Source organism: Polypterus senegalus, chromosome 5 (genome assembly GCF_016835505.1).
Source record: "Polypterus senegalus isolate Bchr_013 chromosome 5, ASM1683550v1, whole genome shotgun sequence".
Classification (NCBI taxonomy): domain Eukaryota; kingdom Metazoa; phylum Chordata; class Cladistia; order Polypteriformes; family Polypteridae; genus Polypterus; species Polypterus senegalus.
In genome coordinates this window covers 130,867,529-130,886,748 of record NC_053158.1, presented here as the reverse complement: position 1 = coordinate 130,886,748, position 19,220 = coordinate 130,867,529, and the positions used below count along the sequence as shown (strand labels likewise).

General features: G+C 38.0%; 1 long non-coding RNA gene across 2 annotated transcripts in view; it reads left to right on the top strand.

Moving 5' to 3' along the window:
* The window catches only part of LOC120529504, a 128,976-nt gene that overhangs the window by 48,203 nt on the left and 61,553 nt on the right, over positions 1-19,220 (top strand). The window contains exon 1 of one of the 2 annotated variants that reach the window (XR_005633761.1): positions 5,451-5,622. The exons of the other annotated variant lie outside the window; for it this stretch is intronic. This is a non-coding gene — a long non-coding RNA (uncharacterized LOC120529504). Of the gene's footprint in view, positions 1-5,450; positions 5,623-19,220 lie in introns of those variants that run through there. 2 annotated transcript variants of the gene reach the window in all.

The window sequence follows — 19,220 nt, the reverse complement described above, 5'->3', positions numbered from 1 at the left end:
GAGCACTGCCAGAGCCCTACAAAATGACCTCCAGCAGGCCACTGGTGTGAATGTCTCTGACCAAACAACCAGAAAGACTTAATGAGGGTGACCCAAGGGCCCCATGTCCTCTAATGGGCCCTGAGCTCACTGCCTAGCAGCATGCAGCTCGATTGGCATTCGCCATAGAATACCATAATTGGCAGATGCACCACTGGTGCCCTGTGCTTTTTACAGATGAGAGCAGGTTCACCCTGAGCACGTGACAGAAGTGAAAGGGTCTGAGAAGCCATGGAGAACATTATGCTGCCTGTAACATCATTCAGCATGAGCAGTTTGGTGGTGGGTTAATGATTGTCTGGGGAGGCATATCCATGAAGGGTCACACAGACCGCTACAGGCTTAACAAAGGCACCTTGGCTGCCATTAGGTATCAGGATGAAATCCTTGGACCCATTGTCAGACCCTATGCTGGTACAGTGGCTCCTGGTGCTCGACAATTCCTGGCCTCATGTGGTGAGAGTATGCAGGCAGTTCCTTGAGGATGAAGGAATTGATACCATTGACTGGCCACCACACTTTCCTGACCTAAATCCAATAGAACACCTCTGGGACATTATGTTTTAGTCCATCCAATGCCACCAGGTTGCACCTCAGACTGTCCAGGAGCTCAGTGATGCCCTGGTCCAGATCTGGGAGGAGATCCCCACAACACCATCTGTCATCTCATTAGAAGCATGCACCGATGTTGTCAGGCATGTATACAAGAACACAGGGGCCATACAAAGTGCTGCATAATTTTGAGTTGCTGCAATTCAATTTTGGCAAAATGGACTAGCCTGCCACATAATTTTTCACTCTGATTTTTGGGGCGTCTTTGAATTCAGGGCTCTGTAGGTTGATCATTTTCATTTCCATCAAACAATGTGGCATCCTTTCGTTCCTAACACATTACCCAGTCTATATTAGTATAGATATCCAGGAGGATGTATTTTTCCCATTGAGATCTGATGTGTTTTCAAAGTGTTCCTTTAATTTTTGAGCAGTTTATATATATATATATATATATATATATATATATATATATATATATATATATATATAATATATAATATATGTGTGTGGACAAAATTGTTGGTACCCTTCAGTCAATGAAAGAAAAACTCAAAATGGTCACAGAAATAACTTTAATCTGACAAAAGTAATAATAAATAAAAATTCTATGAAATTTAACCAATGAAAGTCAGACATTGATTTTCAACCATGCTTCAACAGAATTATTTAAAAAATAAACTCATGAAACAGGCCTGGACAAAATGATGGTACCCTAACTTAATATTTTGTTGCACAACCTTTTGAGGCAATCACTGCAATCAAACGATTCCTGTAACTGTCAATGAGACTTCTGCACTTCTCAGCAGGTATTTTGGCCCACTTCATGAGCAAACTGCTCCAGTTGTCTCAGGTTTGAAGGGTGCCTTTTCCAGACGGCATGTTTCAGCTCTTTCCAAAGATGCTCAATAGGATTGAGGTCAGGGCTCATAGAAGGCCACTTTAGAATAGTCCAATGTTTTCCTCTTAGCCATTCTTGGGTGTTTTAGCTGTGTGTTTTGGGTCATTGTCCTGTTGCAAGACCCATGACCTGCGACTGAGACCAAGCTTTCTGACACTGGCCAGCACATTTCTCTCTAGAATCCCTTGATAGTCTTGAGATTTCATTGTACCCTGCACAGATTCAAGACACCCTGTGCCAGATGCAGCAAAGCAGCCCCAGAACATAACAGAGCCTCCTCCATGTTTCACAGAAGGGACAGTGTTCTTTTCTTGATATGCTTCATTTTTCCGTCTGTGAACATAGAGCTGATGTGCCTTGGCAAAAAGTTCAATTTTTGTCTCATCTGTCCATAGGACATTCTCCCAGAATCTTTGTGGCTTGTCCACATGTAGTTTGGCAAATTCCAGTCTGGCTTTTTATGATTTGTTTTCAACAATGGTGTCCTCCTTGGTCGTCTCCCATGAAGTCCACTTTGGCTCAAACAACGACGGATGGTGTGATCTGACACTGATGTTCCTTGAGCTTGAAGTTCACCTTGGATCTCTTTAGAAGTTTTTCTGGGCTCTTTTGTTACCATTCGTATTATCCGTCTCTTTGATTTGTCATCAATTTTCCTCCTGCGCCACGTCCAGGAGGTTGGCTACAGTCCCATGGATCTTAAATTTCTGAATAATATGTGCAACTGTAGTCACAGGAACATCAAGCTGCTTCGAGATGGTCTTATAGCCTTTACCTTTGACATGCTTGTCTATAATTTTCTTTCTAATCTCCTGAGACAACTCTTTCCTTCGCTTCCTCTGGTCCATGTTGAGTGTGGTACACACCATGTCACCAAACAACACAGTGACTACCTGGAGCCCTATATATAGGTCCACTGACTGATTACAAGATTGTAGACACCTGTGATGCTAATTAGTGGACACACCTTGGATTAACATGTCCCTTTGGTCACATTATTTTCAGTCTTTTCTAGGGTACCATCATTTTTGTCCAGGCCTGTTTCATGAGTTTATTTTTTTAAATAATTCTGTTGATGCATGGTTGAAAATCAATGTCTTTCTTTCATTGGTTAAATTTCATAGAATTTTTATTTATTATTACTTTTGTCAGATTAAAGTTATTTCTGTGACCATTTTGAGTTTTTCTTTCATTGACTGAAGGGTACCAACAATTTTGTCAATGTGTGTATATATATCTATAATAATAAAAGACAAAGCCCTCACTGACTTACTGACTCACTGACTGACTGACTCATCACTAATTCTCCAACTTCCCATGTAGGTTGAAAGCTGAAATTTGGCAGGCTTATTCCTTACAGCTTACTTACAAAAGTTAAGCAGGTTTCATTTCGAAATTCTACACATAACGGTCATAACGGTCGACAACATCTGCCATGTTGAACTTTCTTATTTATGGCCCCATCTTCACGAAATTTGGCAGGTGGCTTCCCTGCGCTAACCGAAACCGATGTACTTACTTATTTCGATGGTATGACGCCACTGTCGGCCACCATATTGAACTTTCCAACGTCACCAATTTTCAAAATTCCCATGTAGGTAGAAGGCTGACCCCATCTTCACGAAATTTGGTAGGTGGCTTCCCTGCGTAAACCAAAACCGTAATGTACTTATTTCGGTGGTATGACGCCACTGGCGGCCGCCATATTGAATTTTCCAAACGTCACTAATTCTCCAACTTCCCGTGTAAGTAGAAGGCTGAAATTTGGCAGGCCCATTCCTTACAGCTTACTTACAAAAGTTAAGCAGGTTTCATTTCGAAATTCTACGCGTAACGGTCATAACGATCAACAACGTCCGCCATATTGAACTTTCTTATTTATGGCCCCATCTTCTCGAAATTTGGTAGGCGGCTCCCTGCACTAACTGAAACCAAATTCCCGTGTAGGTAGAAGGCTGAAATTTGGTACTTATTTCGGTGGTATGATGCCACTGTCGGCTGCCATATTGAACTTTTCAACAGTCTTTGTTACTTATGGGCCCATCTTCAAGAAATTTGGTACACGGGTTCCCAACGCTAACTGAATCCTACTTACGTACATATATACGTCCATAGCCTGCAGCTCGGTCGCCGTGTGAGGCGGCGTTGGGTCCCCCATCCCAACGCCTCCCACGTTGTTGGCTGCCTGCCTATATAAGGCCGTCCGTCACTCCAGTCTCTACATTCCCTTCCTTGCTTCGCCACGGGATTCACGTCTCCCTACTGATAACTACAGCCTTTTTGCTTAATCCACGGCTTCTCTGCTGTTTTATTGTTTGTTTATTACAATTATAGTTATTGTATAGGTATTTTACACTTACTTTACATTGCTCAGATACCCATTTCCTTTATCATTCCAACCCCCATTACCATGTCTATCAAGATGATCACTATCGATCAAAGAACTATCACTTGCCGAGTTGTTTCCATGCCCAGAGATACCACCTACCTTTTCCATTCTCTTTGTTATATATTGCACGGCCATATCAGGCTTACTCTTGATATCCAGAGGAACATTGTGTCTTATGTATTGAATGACTGGGACAGGTTCAAGGTGTGGACTGATGACAGTACAGGAGATAATTATACTACACAGGAGCACTAGAAGAGTGAAATGCTTAAGCCTTTCACCTATGGTTCTGCATGTGAGTTGATGGCTGCCGCTGAATTGTTCGGTTGTCGCTTTCAAGTGTACCGAAATGGCCAAATATTTTACACCTTTCGACAACCGCCAATGCCTCTTAAACATCTTAGATTCACAGGTGACGATTTCAGTAGTGGACACTTTGATGTTTATGAATGTTTAAACTCTCAAAAGCTGGATGTGATTTTATCGCTGAAACCAGTTGTGTGCTTACAACGCTTGGCAGATGCTGAATGTCACTTCAATACATATCCTGCAAATACTGTCATAATTGAAACAAACCATGAAACTCAAACCGATTATGACAGCAGCAATTGAAGCTGTGAGATTTGAGACAAGATTGCTGTTCACATGGCCAACTGTAAGTTGTATGCTCAAGAGTAAGCTCAGCTCACAGCTTGGTCATATTACAACCGGAGGGCCGAACTGACAACATGGTATACAAAGAGATCCTTAACAAATAATTATTGGCATATTTTCCCTCAGTTTAAAAAGGTAAAATTTTCTTCTTAATAAAAATTTTAATTCAGTACTTCACCGCTGCGAAGCGCGGGTATTTTGCTAGTATATATATATATATATATATATATATATATATATATATATATATATATATATATATATATATATATATGACAGCAAAACTCATCACTTACAACAGTGACAAAACAATTACATTTACAATCATGTTACGTTATTTTCAAAATGTTTCCTTTTCTTTTTCATTACTTCTTTAACACACTACTTCTCCGCTGCGAAGCATGGGTATTTTGCTAGTCAAATATAAAACCAAAGCTGTTTGCCACTGCCAGGGCATTAACATTTTATCTAGTTTGTTATAGAAATATAAGTTACCCTCAGAGTCCAGAGCCACAATCATAACATTATAACAGGCACCTTCCGAGCAGCAGCAAGCTAACATTTCTAAGTCTGTTTTCTTTTTAATCTGAACAGATACTGTATAGATAATACTGTTCCCTGCATTTATAATGTTCCTTGCATCACTCATCAACGACAGGCGCTTATAACGAGACTGCAATTGATTTGGATTTGCTTCCACTGCGAGCCGCTGCAGCACTGTGAGCCTGCGGTTGCCCCAGCAACAGATAAGCAGTCTTCTACAGATGCAATGATCGCGCTTCAGGACGATCTTTGTCGTGTTGTCTCTTTGGGGAGAGTCCCAAAAGAGTTTAGAAATCTCACAATGTTTGCAACATTTTTGAGCATATGCACCGTTTATATACGACACCCATTGTCTTTTTCACAGAGAGCTGAGCTGTTCCTTGGTGAGAGAATATGTTTGCCATCATACACAAAATCAGATGACAGACAAAAAATGTGCAGACTTAGAAAGTATCATGCAGTAAACTACAGCCTTCAGTCACTTTAAAGTGTAAAAAAAATGGCACCAGAGGGACATATAAATCCAATAATAGTCTGCTATACTGTAAGTACCATGTTTTGTAAAATTCTGCATGTCTATTAACAAAATGGTATTTTTATTGTTTTTGATTAACATTAGTCAGTTAAAAATGTAGGCCTATGAATTTGAATAGCAATGACTTTGGAACTGTTAGTTTCTGCTCTGGCCAATGAAAATCAACAGAATTATTCACAAAAATAAGCAATCTGCCCCGCTCCATAGTTTCAAATTACAAATCAAATGATTCAGATGTGATTAAAGTACACATTGTAGACTTTAATTAAATTACGACATGCAGAAATGACATGAACCCCTACAACCCCGCCCCCCCACCTTTCAGGGTACCATGATGTTTGGGACATAGCAATTGTAGGCATGTTAAAGAAGTCATATTTAGTTCTTTGTTGCATATGCAATGCAATGACTGCTTAAAGTCTGCGATTCATAGATGTCACTAGGTGCTGGGTATCTTCCCTTGTAATGCTCTGCTAAGTTCCTAATGCAGCCTTGTTTCCATTTATTAGCTTTAAAAAGCTCCTGTGTTGCCTTAGCAGGATTTTTTGGACCATCATCTTATTGTAGGTTCAATGTTTGGATGCATTTACTGAAACCTGAGCTAACGTTTTGATATATATCAGAAGTTATCATACACTGCCGTCAACAGTTCCATCATCATTAAGATAGCGGTTTGCATTTTGCAGTGTGTCCTCTGTAGTTCTGTTCATGAAGTTTTCTGTGGATAGTAATCTCTGACACACACAAATCTGCCTTCTGAAGACTTTTTCTGATCTGTTGGACAGGTGTTTCGAGCTTTCTCTTTACCCTAGTGAGGATTCTTCTGTCATGAGTAGTGGGGGTCTTCATCGGCCTATCAGTCCCTTTTGCAATTACTGAGCTCACCAGTAAATTCTTTCTCCTTAATGATATTCCAGTTGATTTAGGTAATCCTAAGTTTTTACCAATGTCTCTAGTGCTTTTACTTTTGTTTTTCACTCGTAATGGCTTCTTTAATATTCATTGACACGGTTCTTGTACTCATGTTGTACATTGGCACATGCAGACTTCAAAGGCCAAAAGTAGGCATAGGTATCTTATACCTGCCTTGCTGAAGCAATGAAACACACCCGAGTAATGACAAATGCCTGTGACATTAATTGTCCCAAACATTATGGTGCCCTAAAATGGAGTTTACCTTGTATAAATAGTATTGCTGTTTCTACTTGGTGTTACTAAGACGTACGCAAATACCCATAAGTGAAATATGCAATGTGCACTTCAACTATGATTTAACCAGGGTAAATCAAGGAAAAATGTGTCTTTGTCCCAAATATTATGTGGGGCACTGTAGATTTTTTCAAATATTTTTGTAGCTCACACAATTGATCAAAAATGCTGATTGTGTGACTGTGTTTGATCACTCACACAAAAGGATTATACTTGAAAAGTACAAAGCGGTGCATTTTTTATTTTATTTTTGTAGAAGGTTATTCTGAAGCTGACAGTCAACATGTTCATGGATGGTTTATCCATTTTGAGTTTGGATTAAAGAATGTGAGGTTAGGCAAATTATTTTTTAAAAAGTTAAACTTCACATTTCATGGATATCAAATAGTAAACAGGGGGAATAAAAGCCAAGTACCCTGTGGGCCAGTCTAGCTATGAGTTTTCTCACAAACTGTTATTCCCCTTTTATGTTCTGCGTGTTGTAGTAAGTAGAGCAGATCAGGCTAATGTTTTCATACATTGAGCTGTACACCATTGTGCAGAAATCTGAATATAATATTCTTATCATTTTTGGGTATTTCCCAGAATGGATTGAACTACGGAAAATGAATAATTTGATTTGCCTTTCTGATCGCAATTCTCTTGAAGAAGAGTGAATCTATACTTGGTGCATCTGCCGTAATGTGATTGTAGAAAAGCAGGAAAAGTTGTTTATTTAAAAGAAGTTAAACTAAAGAAAAGTACCGGAAACTTGCATTTACAAGTTAAACCAATGTCCCTTTCTTTAATTGAAGAGGAGTGCTTAGGAATTGAGATGTTAAACTGATGTCAAACTAAAGGTCCCAGTAATTAACAGCTTTCTAATGCAGTTTGTGATAGTAGTAAAACTTGAAACATACATTTTAAAATTAACATTAATTGTGTAAATGCTCTATTGAATTTTCTAATGGTGAAATTACAGTAATACATTTTGGTAGTATAGTATATAGCATTTTATAATAGTTTTTATCTTAAAGTCTGCTGTATTAAATAAAAATACAAACACTTCTGTTGTTCTGTAACCAATATGATATGTAGATTTAGTCCTAATTCTTTGTGTGTGTTGTGCTTTTACAGCTTGCCATGGATGCCAGATACTGAAGTACATATAGCTTATTTTTAAACAAAACCTGAATGCTGTTAAATACAAATAACTGTTTAATCTATCCAAAGCAAGACAAGAAATTAATTAACTGCAATGCAGAGACCCCAAATACACTGCATGTAAAAAAAAAAAAAAGTCTTGCTCAAAACGTCCCCATGCTGTATGTGCCATCTTGTGGAAAGAGGAAAATTGCAGTGCCTTTGATCTACAAGCAAAAACCTTTGGGAAACCGCTTTATCACAGCCATTGAGTAATTATTATTCTCAAGTAGGGTCAACTGTAGGAAAAGCCAAATTCTATTCAAGTACTATTTCACACACTAGAAGAACAGTTTGTGGTAATAAAATAGTCAGAGTGGGTATTTAAGTGTTACATGTAATAGAGTTTTGCAGTCTCACCTCATTAAAGTTGTTAGTAGAAGCATAAAATTCAGGAAGCTTTAGTTGCCTTACTGCATGTTGTAATTGACAGCTTTCCTAGTTAACAGAATTGAAATAAAAAATGTTGGTGAGCAACATTTTTCACATTAAGTCAAAATTGTACCATGTCAGTGCTTTTTAATGCCTACTTAAACTGGAATTGTTTTTAATAATGATACAGTTTACAAGTATGCCTATTTTTGTGTATCCATAGTTGAGCACAAGTGTTTAGCTGGAGTTGCATTTACATTTAGTTACTTGGGAGTATCAGTGTGATATTTTCAGCATATTAAGAGCAAATTTGAATTAGTGTTCCATTGCTAGCATTTTTAATAAATTACATTTAGTACAGGTGGGGACAGAAGTAAATACATTAATGTGTTACAGTGTAAAAATCTTAAATATACTGAAAACAAGTAAAAGGATTTCTTAGTGTTTTTCATTTTTGCACTTTTCAATTTTTTGACCTTGTATGTATTAGAAGTCATACAGCAATAGTAAATGTGTTATATAGTGGAATGCAGAAACATAGAATTTTATTAGTATATGCATGATAAAATGCATTCCAATTGATGGTGACTTTTGAATAAGTTGTACTCCAGCAGAGATTCTTATCACAATTGCTCTATCCACATCTAAGTCATGCATTTGGGTTTATAATAATTTTGACAATGTTACAGCAAATAAAGCTTAATATGGAACATAAAGTTTGCAGGAGCTGTCACTAAAATCAAGTAATCAGGTAAACTAGGACTGTTTCCTTCACTCCATCTGACAAGAGTGCTCTCAGCCTGATTTTTTTACCGAGGTAAAATTGAGAAACTAATGTGATCAAGCAAAGAACAGAGAAGCAAGAATCCTCCATTGTCACCACTTCGGACATCATCCTTGCAGTTTTCATAAACTTCTCTGGACACTTTGTTTGTGCCCTTACTGACAGTCGTCATCTCTGCCTGTGTTGCAACAAAGCACCAAGATCAAAAGAAAAGAAGGCTGATGTTCTTAAAATCGGAAATCTAAGTAAATGTGAAGCATCACAGGAATTTTTCACCATAATTAATTAATATGTAAATGTTACCAGTATTTGAGAACTGAATACTATTCAAAAGATTTTGCTTATGATTGAAGTTTAATAGTATATTGAGAAAATAAGTTGATAGACTAAATACAGTGCATCCGGAAAGTATTCACAGCGCATCACTTTTTCCACATTTTGTTATTTTACACCCTTATTCCAAAATGGATTAAATTCATTTTTTTCCTCAGAATTCTACACACAACACCCCATAATGATGTGAAAAAAAGTTTACTTGAGGTTTTTGCAAATTTATTAAAAATAAAAAAACGAAGAAAGCACATGTACATAAAAGTATTCACAGCCTTTGCCATTAAGCTCAAAATTGAGCTCAGGTGCATCCTGTTTCCCCTGATCAACCTTGAAATGTTTCTGCAGCTTAATTGGAGTCTACCTATGGTAAATTCAGTTGATTGGACATGATTTGGAAAGGCACACACCGGTCTCTATAAGGTCTCACAGTTGACAGTTCATGTCAGAGCACAAACCAAGCATGAAGTCAAAGGAATTGTCTGTAGACCTCTGAGACATGATTGTCTCGAGGCACAAATCTGGGGAAGGTTACAGAAAAATTTCTGCTCCTTTGAAGGTCCCAATGAGCACAGTGGCCTCCGTCATCCGTAAGTGGAAGAAGTTCGAAACCACCAGGACTCTTCCTAGAGCTGCTCGGCCATCTAAACTGAGCGATCAGGGGAGAAGGGCCTTAGTCAGGGAGGTGACCAAGAACCCAATGGTCACTCTATAAGAGCTCCAGAGGTCCTCTGTGGAGAGAGGAGAACCTTCCAGAAGGACAACCATCTCTGCAGCAATCCACCAATCAGGCCTGTATGGTAGAGTGGCTAGACGGAAGCCACTTCTTAGTAAAAGGCAGCCCACCTGGAGTTTGCCAAAAGGCACCTGAAGGACTCTCAGACCATGAGAAACAAAATTCTCTGGTCTGATGAGACAAAGATTGAACTCTTTGGTGTGAATGCCGGGCATCACATTTGGAGGAAACCAGGCACCGCTCATCACCAGGCCAATACCATCCCTAAAGTGAAGCATGGTGGTGGCAGCATTATGCTGTGGGGATGTTTGTCAGTGGCAGGAACTGGGAGACTAGTCAGGATAAAGGGAAAGATGACTGCAGCAATGTATAGAGACTTCCTGGATGAAAACCTGCTCCAGAGCGCTCTTGACCTCACACTGGGGCGAGGGTTCATCTTTCAGCAGGACAACGACCCAAAGCACACAGCCAAGATATCAAAGGAGTGGCAACCTGATGGAGCTTGAGAGGTGCTGCAAAGAGGAATGGGCGAAACTGACCAAGGATAGGTGTGCCAAGCTTGTGGCATCATATTCAAAAAGACTCGAGGCTGTAATTGCTGCCAAAGGTGCATCGACAAAGTATTGAGCAAAGGCTGTGAATACTTATGTACATGTGCTTTCTCAGTTTTTTATTTTTAATAAATTTGCAAAAACCTCAAGTAAACTTTTTCACGTTGTCATTATGGGGTGTTGTGTGTAGAATTCTGAGGAAAAAAATGAATTTAATCCATTTTGGAATAAGGCTGTAACATAACAAAATGTGGAAAAAGTAATGCGCTGTGAATACTTTCCAGATGCACTGTATGTGTTATAGCAACATTTTAACCTCATATTTGTATTTACTCAAATAACATTTTTAAGCATGAATCTTTTGTATGTCTGTTATGGGTTGTGGGCTCCACTACAGAAAATAATCATCTTACATGGACTAATCCTACACAAAGGACACATTATGAACCAGGGAATGTGCTGTGCATTGTAACTTATAATCAAGAATGCCAAGACACTTGAAATCCATCTTCACAATAAAAATAAAAAAAAAATAACGAGATGTATTGAGTCCTGGATTACTCTGGTTTGGTGTAGCTAGTTGCCGTTTTTTGCATATAAGGATGTGATTTCATCTTAGTCAAAAAAAGAAATAAATTGTAGATTTAAATCACTTTATGTAATGCAAAACATAACATAATTTTGCTATTGTCAATTTGTGACCACATAGCCAGAGTAATGGAATAATGCCATATTGTGGAGTAACTGGTAGTTCCTAACCTGTAAATATTATTTTTGTGTAATGTCTTATCTTTTGTTTAAACATTATTTTGGCAGGATGAATGTTTATAGTGAGGAAAAAAAAACAAATCAAATTTACTATGCAGGATGTCTGATGGTTGTTCTTGATGAAACATATAAATATTTTCCAGATTTTTTACAATTATGTGTTTAACTAACTTATCTAATATTTTAAATTGTGGTAACTTGTTAAAGACTCTATGTAGTATATACTTTGTTAGGTAGTTTGGGAAAATATATATATATATATATTTTTATATAATTGCATGTGTGAATCAACTCTGCCAAGTAAAAAGCATGCGACTGTCTTTGCCTTGGGTTGCTTCCAGACAGACGTATCAGTTGGTTTGTCTGCTGTAGCAACAAAGGATAACATTTTAAATTATAGGCATTCTTCTAATCATGTTATAAACCACTTTTTGTGGTAAGTGGCACTGTATGAATGGCATCATACTGAAGATTAATTACATGAACAAAGACACTATTGTATCAAGGTCTTAAAACTTAAAATCTGCTAGTTCTTTCCCAGCTTCTGACCAATTTGGAGCTCTGGATAGGCAAGTAAAACAGACAGTAGTTGTTTATAAAATTGATCATTTGTACTAAAGTGTTGTATTGTAAAATATTTTGAAATGATGCTTAAAACAGAAAAGTGTTATTAAGAATAAGAAGGGATTCCAGTATGGAAGTGTATTCATATACTATATCTCTGTGTGCCCTTTCAATGCAGTTAATTATATGATCTCTAGTCTTTGGTACAAGCCATGAATCATCCTTCAACAGAGTGCTAGCCCATCATGGGGCACAAGCACTCACACAACCTTACTCACAATTTATAGTTACCAGTTTCCCAAGTACCAACCTTCATGAAATTTTTAGGATGGATTGGTTTAACATCCAGGGCAGCATGGAGCTCAGTCATTGCAGTATTTTTTATTTATTTTTTTTTTTTTTGAATAACCAGAGTGTGGCATGCAGCTGCACCAGATAACATATTTATCATGTCAGAGAATGCTGGAAATGTATTAATATATTAGTGGAGCAGATTTTTCTTTATATGATCATAATGTGCACAAGATAACATTGCCCTCTTGTGGATTTCATCTGAGTTTGCAGGATTTTTAAACTTTTCTTGAAGGTAAGAATAAAAATCATTTTGTATTCATATCTGTCCTTAAGCCTAAAGTAGATCAGTGCCTAATGTGAGTTTGTGAATAATCAGACATTCACATATACTGTAGTACATGTTTGGACCGGTAGCATTTCTTATCAATTTAAGAAGCAACACTTAAGTTAATGCTCACAAGGACAAGCATATTAGATGCTGCTGTAGAGTCTGCAGTTTGTGGATTTTGCCTTTGTTAAAAGTAGATACTGTGAAAGTGCTAAATATCACATTTTTATAGATCTTGAGAAATACTTTGTATTGGCACAAACCTGTCATCCGCATATGCATATACTTTCATTCAGATACCCAGTTATTGTATGTGCAGTGTTCATGACTAGTGTTGATCGTAAAAATTAGCCAAATCATTTTTTGCAGCAAATATGCTGTGTTTGCCAGTGATCTTGTTCACAGATTATTTTCCTGGAAATTTGCCTTGCAACTGGCTTGGACACCCCGTGATTCTGTACAAGACAAGTATGACTTCACAGAGCAGGGATAGCCATGTGCAGAACATTCGTGCATGCGTACATTAAGGATATTGCTGACCTGCTTCATGCATGTGTAATGTCATGACCCAACCAGTACTCCAGCCTTCCACCCTGCATTAAAAAAAAAAAAAAAAACAACACAGTATTTTATTTTGAGGAGTACACTAGCTGACCATAATAAGAGTATTATGAGTAAAGCCACTGGAAGTATAACACTGATCCCTATGTGCTGCCTGCACAGTGCCAAATGGCTAATTATGCATGCATAATTATGAGCGTGAATTCAAACAATGGAAAAAGCCAGTCCCATGTCCCCATTTCATCGCATGGCTAATGTGTGTCCTAAGATTGGAACACTGAGCACAATGATATACACTGATTAGCCACAACAATAAAACTACCTACCTAATATTGTGTAGGTCCCCCTCATGCAGCCAAAACAGCTTTGAACTGTCAAGGTATGGTCTCCACATGACCTCTGCAGGTGTTCTGTGGTATCTGGCACCAAGTTGTTAGCAGCAAATGAAGTCATGTAAGTTGCAAGGTTGGGCCTCCATGGATTTCAGTTGTTTTTCCAGCACATTCCACAGATACTCAATCAGATTGCAATCGGCAGAATCTTGAGACCAAGTCAACATCAACACTTTGTCATGTTCCTCAAACCATTTCTGAGTAATTTTTATCATATTATGCCTTTAACCTGTGGTTAGGATAAGGGGACTGTCCCTCTGTGTGGTGTTAAATGTGGTTAAAGGAACTTGTTAGGAAAGGTATCCAGCCGTAAAAATCTCTGCTCTAGTACATCCTTTATGATGAGATAAAAAAAAATGTATGCAGTTTACTCTTGTCATGTTCCTCAAACCATTTCTGAGTAATTTTTTTATCATATTACGCCTTCAACCTGGGGTTAGGATAAGAGGACTGTCCCTCTGTGTGGTGTTAAATGTGGCTAAAGGAACTTGTTAGGAAAGGTATCCAGCCATAAAAATCTCTGCTCCAGTACATCCTTTATGATGAGATAAAAAATGTATGCAGTTTACTCTATTCATACTAACTTTAGCTTTTTTTTTTTTGCTTTGCACCTTCCCCCATCATAACCTATCATCTATGGAAGAGGAAAGAAAGCTTTAGATTTGTCAAAAATGTCAATCTCTAGTTTTCAAAGGATCTCAATGTTTTAAGATCCCATGGTACTGAAAACATTGATGGATGTATGTGTGTCTGTGTGTCACAGTTTCTTGAGGATGGTCTAAAGCTAAAATGGCTGGATAGAAAAATAACAAACTATGAACTTAAGCCTTTTATGAAATGACAATGTGCTGATTAGTTTTTTGTGCAAGAGAAAGAGGCCCTCTAAAGGATCCTTCAAATACTGTACTTCTGCAATTAATTATGAATTCTTCTTGTCAATTGCTATCATAATGACCTATTTTATGATCAGAAGGATCAGCATCAGAGCGTTAAATTATTGAAATTTTACAATAGTTTGAGTACCTTGGTTCTAGGGCACACAGCCTACTGATGCTCATGTCCAAATTATTAACATTTAAGTTGAAATAAAATCATACAGTTAAAAGGAAGAAGCTACACTCTTCACATGAATACTAAGACATTGGTATTTAAAATATCCTACCATATTCTTTATTATTACATAATAGTTCATTTATTAGGTCCTTGTTGAAATTTCTTGACCCTGGAGCACAGTCAGAAAATCTAATTTGATTCACAAATATGCCAAATATTTGTAGAGTATGACTTGCTTAACTATTTCTCTATTTATTTGAGATGTTTTGGAAAAAAAAAAAAACAATGCCAGTACACACACATAATTTAGAAAGAACAACAAGAGCATATACAGTATAACATTGGACACAAATAATATCCACATAAAACACTAAATAATGATAAATATAGAATATACAAAGCATTGAAATAGAGTAAGCAACAATAAACCAGAATAAAATACAAAATACTACAAGAAACCCCACTCTTAATATAACTTAATCATTGTGCCAAAGTATTAACCTAAGTCATACTTGTATTTCCAGCCCCCTGTAATTGGGCTGAATTAGACATTTAAGGTGCTTTCGTACTTCTTTGGTTTGGAGCACTTGTTTCAAACTCTACAGTGATTTGCCCCATATTCTGGTTTGTTTAAGTAGATGTGAACACACCTGTCACACTCGGGTATGGACCAGAACAACCAGACTAAGAACAGTTAAGGTGTTTTCACTCTCTTACTCTGTTTGTTTGCTTTGTTCCAAGTCAAGGGTTGATTTGTTACTTTGTTTCAATTTCCAGGTGCATTTCAAACTTGCAAACTTTCAACAGAATTAAACATATCGATAAACAATCCACTTGCACATCATGGACCTCTTCTTTTGGCAGAAACATTTTTTTTCTCTGTGAAAAAATATGAAGGGTCAACAACAGCTGTGTTTGCATACTGCTAATACTAATTTTCCAAAATTATTTGGTTTATTTAATAAGCACAGCTCTGTGAGCTCTTAAAAGGCCTTTTATTGAATAACTGTTAATATGTATGATAGAAAAATGTTGGGCAAGTGTATAAAAGAATACAAGCTCTGCTGAACAACACTCTTAGTTGTTTCTCAACACCTCTGTATTTGTTTTGATTGATCAGAATGGTCCACAAGTGAATTTACAGGTTTTTTTCTTTTTCTTTTTCAACTCCTGTACGATTTTTTTTAATGCTCCATGTTAACCTTCTGCTCATTATGGTGTGAATTATCAACAGCAGATACTTAGCTCGACTACCACAGCGCACACAATTTCTCCCATAATGCACAGTATTTTCTGTAATTAGATCTGTCCTATGTTGCACTGAATCACATTTATACCTTATGCATACTGCTCCAGGGTTCACTTGGTACTGCACCAAGACAACCCTTTCCAAAGGGTCTTAGTCCAGTTGTTTTAATTCACACCAGAGTAAAATTATGTTCACATCTAAACAAACCATACTTTTGGGGAAATCACACAGGAGTTTGAAGAAATCGCCCCAAACAAACTAGATATTAAAATGTCCTTAGTAACAATGGTTTCAGAGTAATATCTAGAGTACTCTGGAGTGGCTCGCATTAATTTAGTATCTATCTATCTATCTATCTTAGGTATAAATGTGATCAACATATGATGATTTTGACTACTGGGAATACTGCATTATGGGCAACATTTGCGATCAAGCTCTTGGAGTCATGCTGCACCATTGTTGTTGGTAATTAGGCAATCTAAGCATATCAATAAATACACACATACATCAAAATGCACATATATTGTACAGTGTACATTTACTTATTTGGTCTGCCTAACCACATATAGAGGTAGCAAGTAATGAATAGCAGTGTCATCTGTGACTGATGATCTAATCTTATAATCGTACATTGCACAGAGTGATGTGTGAAAGTGGGATGTTCTCTCAATGCAGTTGTCCTTCTGGCACAGTGCATTCACTGGAGGCACATTAACTTTGATATTATGCAGTAAATATTAATCAAGCATTTTAAAATTAACTTTATTAACAAAAAATTATTGGCCTGAAGAGAAGTAGACATTTTATATAAGTTCATCTAAATAGAGATTCTGTTTATATGGTAGGTTACTGGGGAGTAAATGCACATCATCCAGTGAAATGGAACTCGAGTGATACATCCACTGTTGAAACTAAATTAAAGCACATTAATGTATGCTCTCGGCAGAGTTTAGTATGTTCTATAGAGCTGCCTAGATGAATTGTGTGCTTTCTGGGACTTGCAAAATAGCACATAATTTTCCTTTTCTCTTTATCAGGTAATAGGCATTCTGTTCAGAGAGCTGTGTTTAATAAACAAACCACAAAATCATCTTAATGCATTAGTCATCGTCTTCTCAAGTCCTTAAAACCAAAACTTTCATATGCCATTCCAGTGGCGAGCACAGGCTATGGCTTTGTTGGTGGCCACGGTGAGGTCCTCCACGTTAGTCCAGGAATCGGCAGATCAGGAGTCTGTCTTTTCCCGCAGTCGCACAGGTCGCTGTCATCAGAGTATCCCCACTTGGTCATGTTGACTTTGGATCTACTACTTCTGGTGTGCAGGAGGTTAAGGCTTTTCCATGTTGGCCAGTCTAGGTCAACGCCAGCAGGTAGCTGTCCCTTCACTTCTGTGCTAATGCCGTCGATTGCGTTGAAGTTTCTGGTGCATTCGCGCCATAAGTCCAACCCTGTTGCCGTTGAGTCTGGAGGTCTCTCGAGCATGAAGCTTTTACAAGATTTAAAGCATTTGGCGGCACTGATATGTCCATACATTAGGTGTCTGGGATCCTCTAGTTGCTTTAGTTTTTTCTTCTTATGTCTGGGGGAGCATTCCCGGCCATGGTGTAGAGGGCATTGACGGGTGTCGGTTTTAGGCATCCTGTGATGTAGCGACAGCTCTCATTGAGCACAGGATTGAGTTTTTTGGCATTTGATGTCTACTCCCAAACTGAACACCTATATTCTGCTGTGGAGTAGCAGAGTGTGCATGCAGTGGAGCACAGAGTTGTAGTGTTGGCACCCCATATGGTGTTGACTAGTTTTCTGAGGATATTGTTACGAGCGCTAGCTTTCACTTTCGTCTTTTTCACGTGATCTCTATAGGTCAAAGTCTGGGCGAGGGTGACTCCGAGATATGTAGGGTTCGAATGATGTTCAATTGCCATATCAGTCCAGATAATTTGTAGTTTCTTGTTTGCTTCCCGGTGGTGCAGATGGAATGCAGTTGTCTGTGTTTTGTTTGGATTTGCTCTCAGTTCTTACTGCAGTATGTTGAGAGATTCGACAGAGACTATACAGTGGAACCCCGGTTCACGTACAACTCGGTTCACGACCAAAAAGATCGCCAAACTTTTGCCTCGGTTCACAACCACACACTCGGTATATGAACAAGCCAGTTTCCCTTGCCTGTCTGAGCTGAGCTGAAACAGAGAGAGAGAGAGAGAGCGAGCACGTGCCTGCTGGGAAGGGGGAGGAGGAGATTGCTGCACGTGTTTGCCTGCCTTATCTGTAGGCTGTAGTGCAAGCGAAACCATCCCCTTCCCCCCACAGGCAGCCTGAGAGAGAAAGAGAGCTGCCATGCTTTTTCATTTAAGCAAAGCCGCTCCTTGTTCATTGTTTTCAATAAGACGTGCACTGTCTTTGTGCTCTACAGTATTTCGTGTGCTTTTGCAGTTAACTATGGCTTCTAAGCAAGTGGAGAGTGGTCAGAAGAAAGTTTTGAAGAAAATTGAAATCGAAGTAAAGAAAGAAATTACAAAAGGTGGAAAAACTGTTTTACCAGTTTACTTATTTACCAATCGGTCGTGCTTTCAAGCAGCATAATGTAAACAAACCCAGACTGCCAGTAATGTAGAGGGTCACAAGAACGTTCTTTTTGGAATGGCTGCATGAGGCTTTCACTCCCACCAGCTAAACAGCTAAAAGCACCAGAAACCCAAGAAATCACAAGAGAGAAAACACCTGAAGAAAAACGCTTCATGCCAGAACTCATTTCATGCAAGGTTAGGTTTCTTGGTGGTTTTTGTATTACCGATTTTTCAAATGTTTAATTTTTTAGTTCATAATGCGATTTGTTGCAATGTTATTTTTCTCTTTTTTCCTTGTGCTTAAAACTCATGAAAGGTTTACAGATGGAGTTTTTCATAGCGCGATTAGGTGCGATGTTACATTTCTCTTTTTTCAAATGGTCGCTTTTTTCCTTGTGCTTAAAACTCATTAAAATTGTTTACATGGAGGACTTCATCGTGTGATTTGTTGCAATGTTACTTTTTTGGTTGCTTGTGAGTTGGTTTTTAAATGAAGTTCGGATTTGTGCGATGTTTTTTTTTCTGCTGTGCTTAAAACTCATTTTAAAAACATTGTTTACAGCTTATCAGGCTTTAGGTTTAATAGCGTGATTTCCTGCAATCTTACTTTTTTGTTTGCTTGTGAGTTGGTTTTGCAAGCGCTTCGGATTTTTTTTCTGCTGTGCTT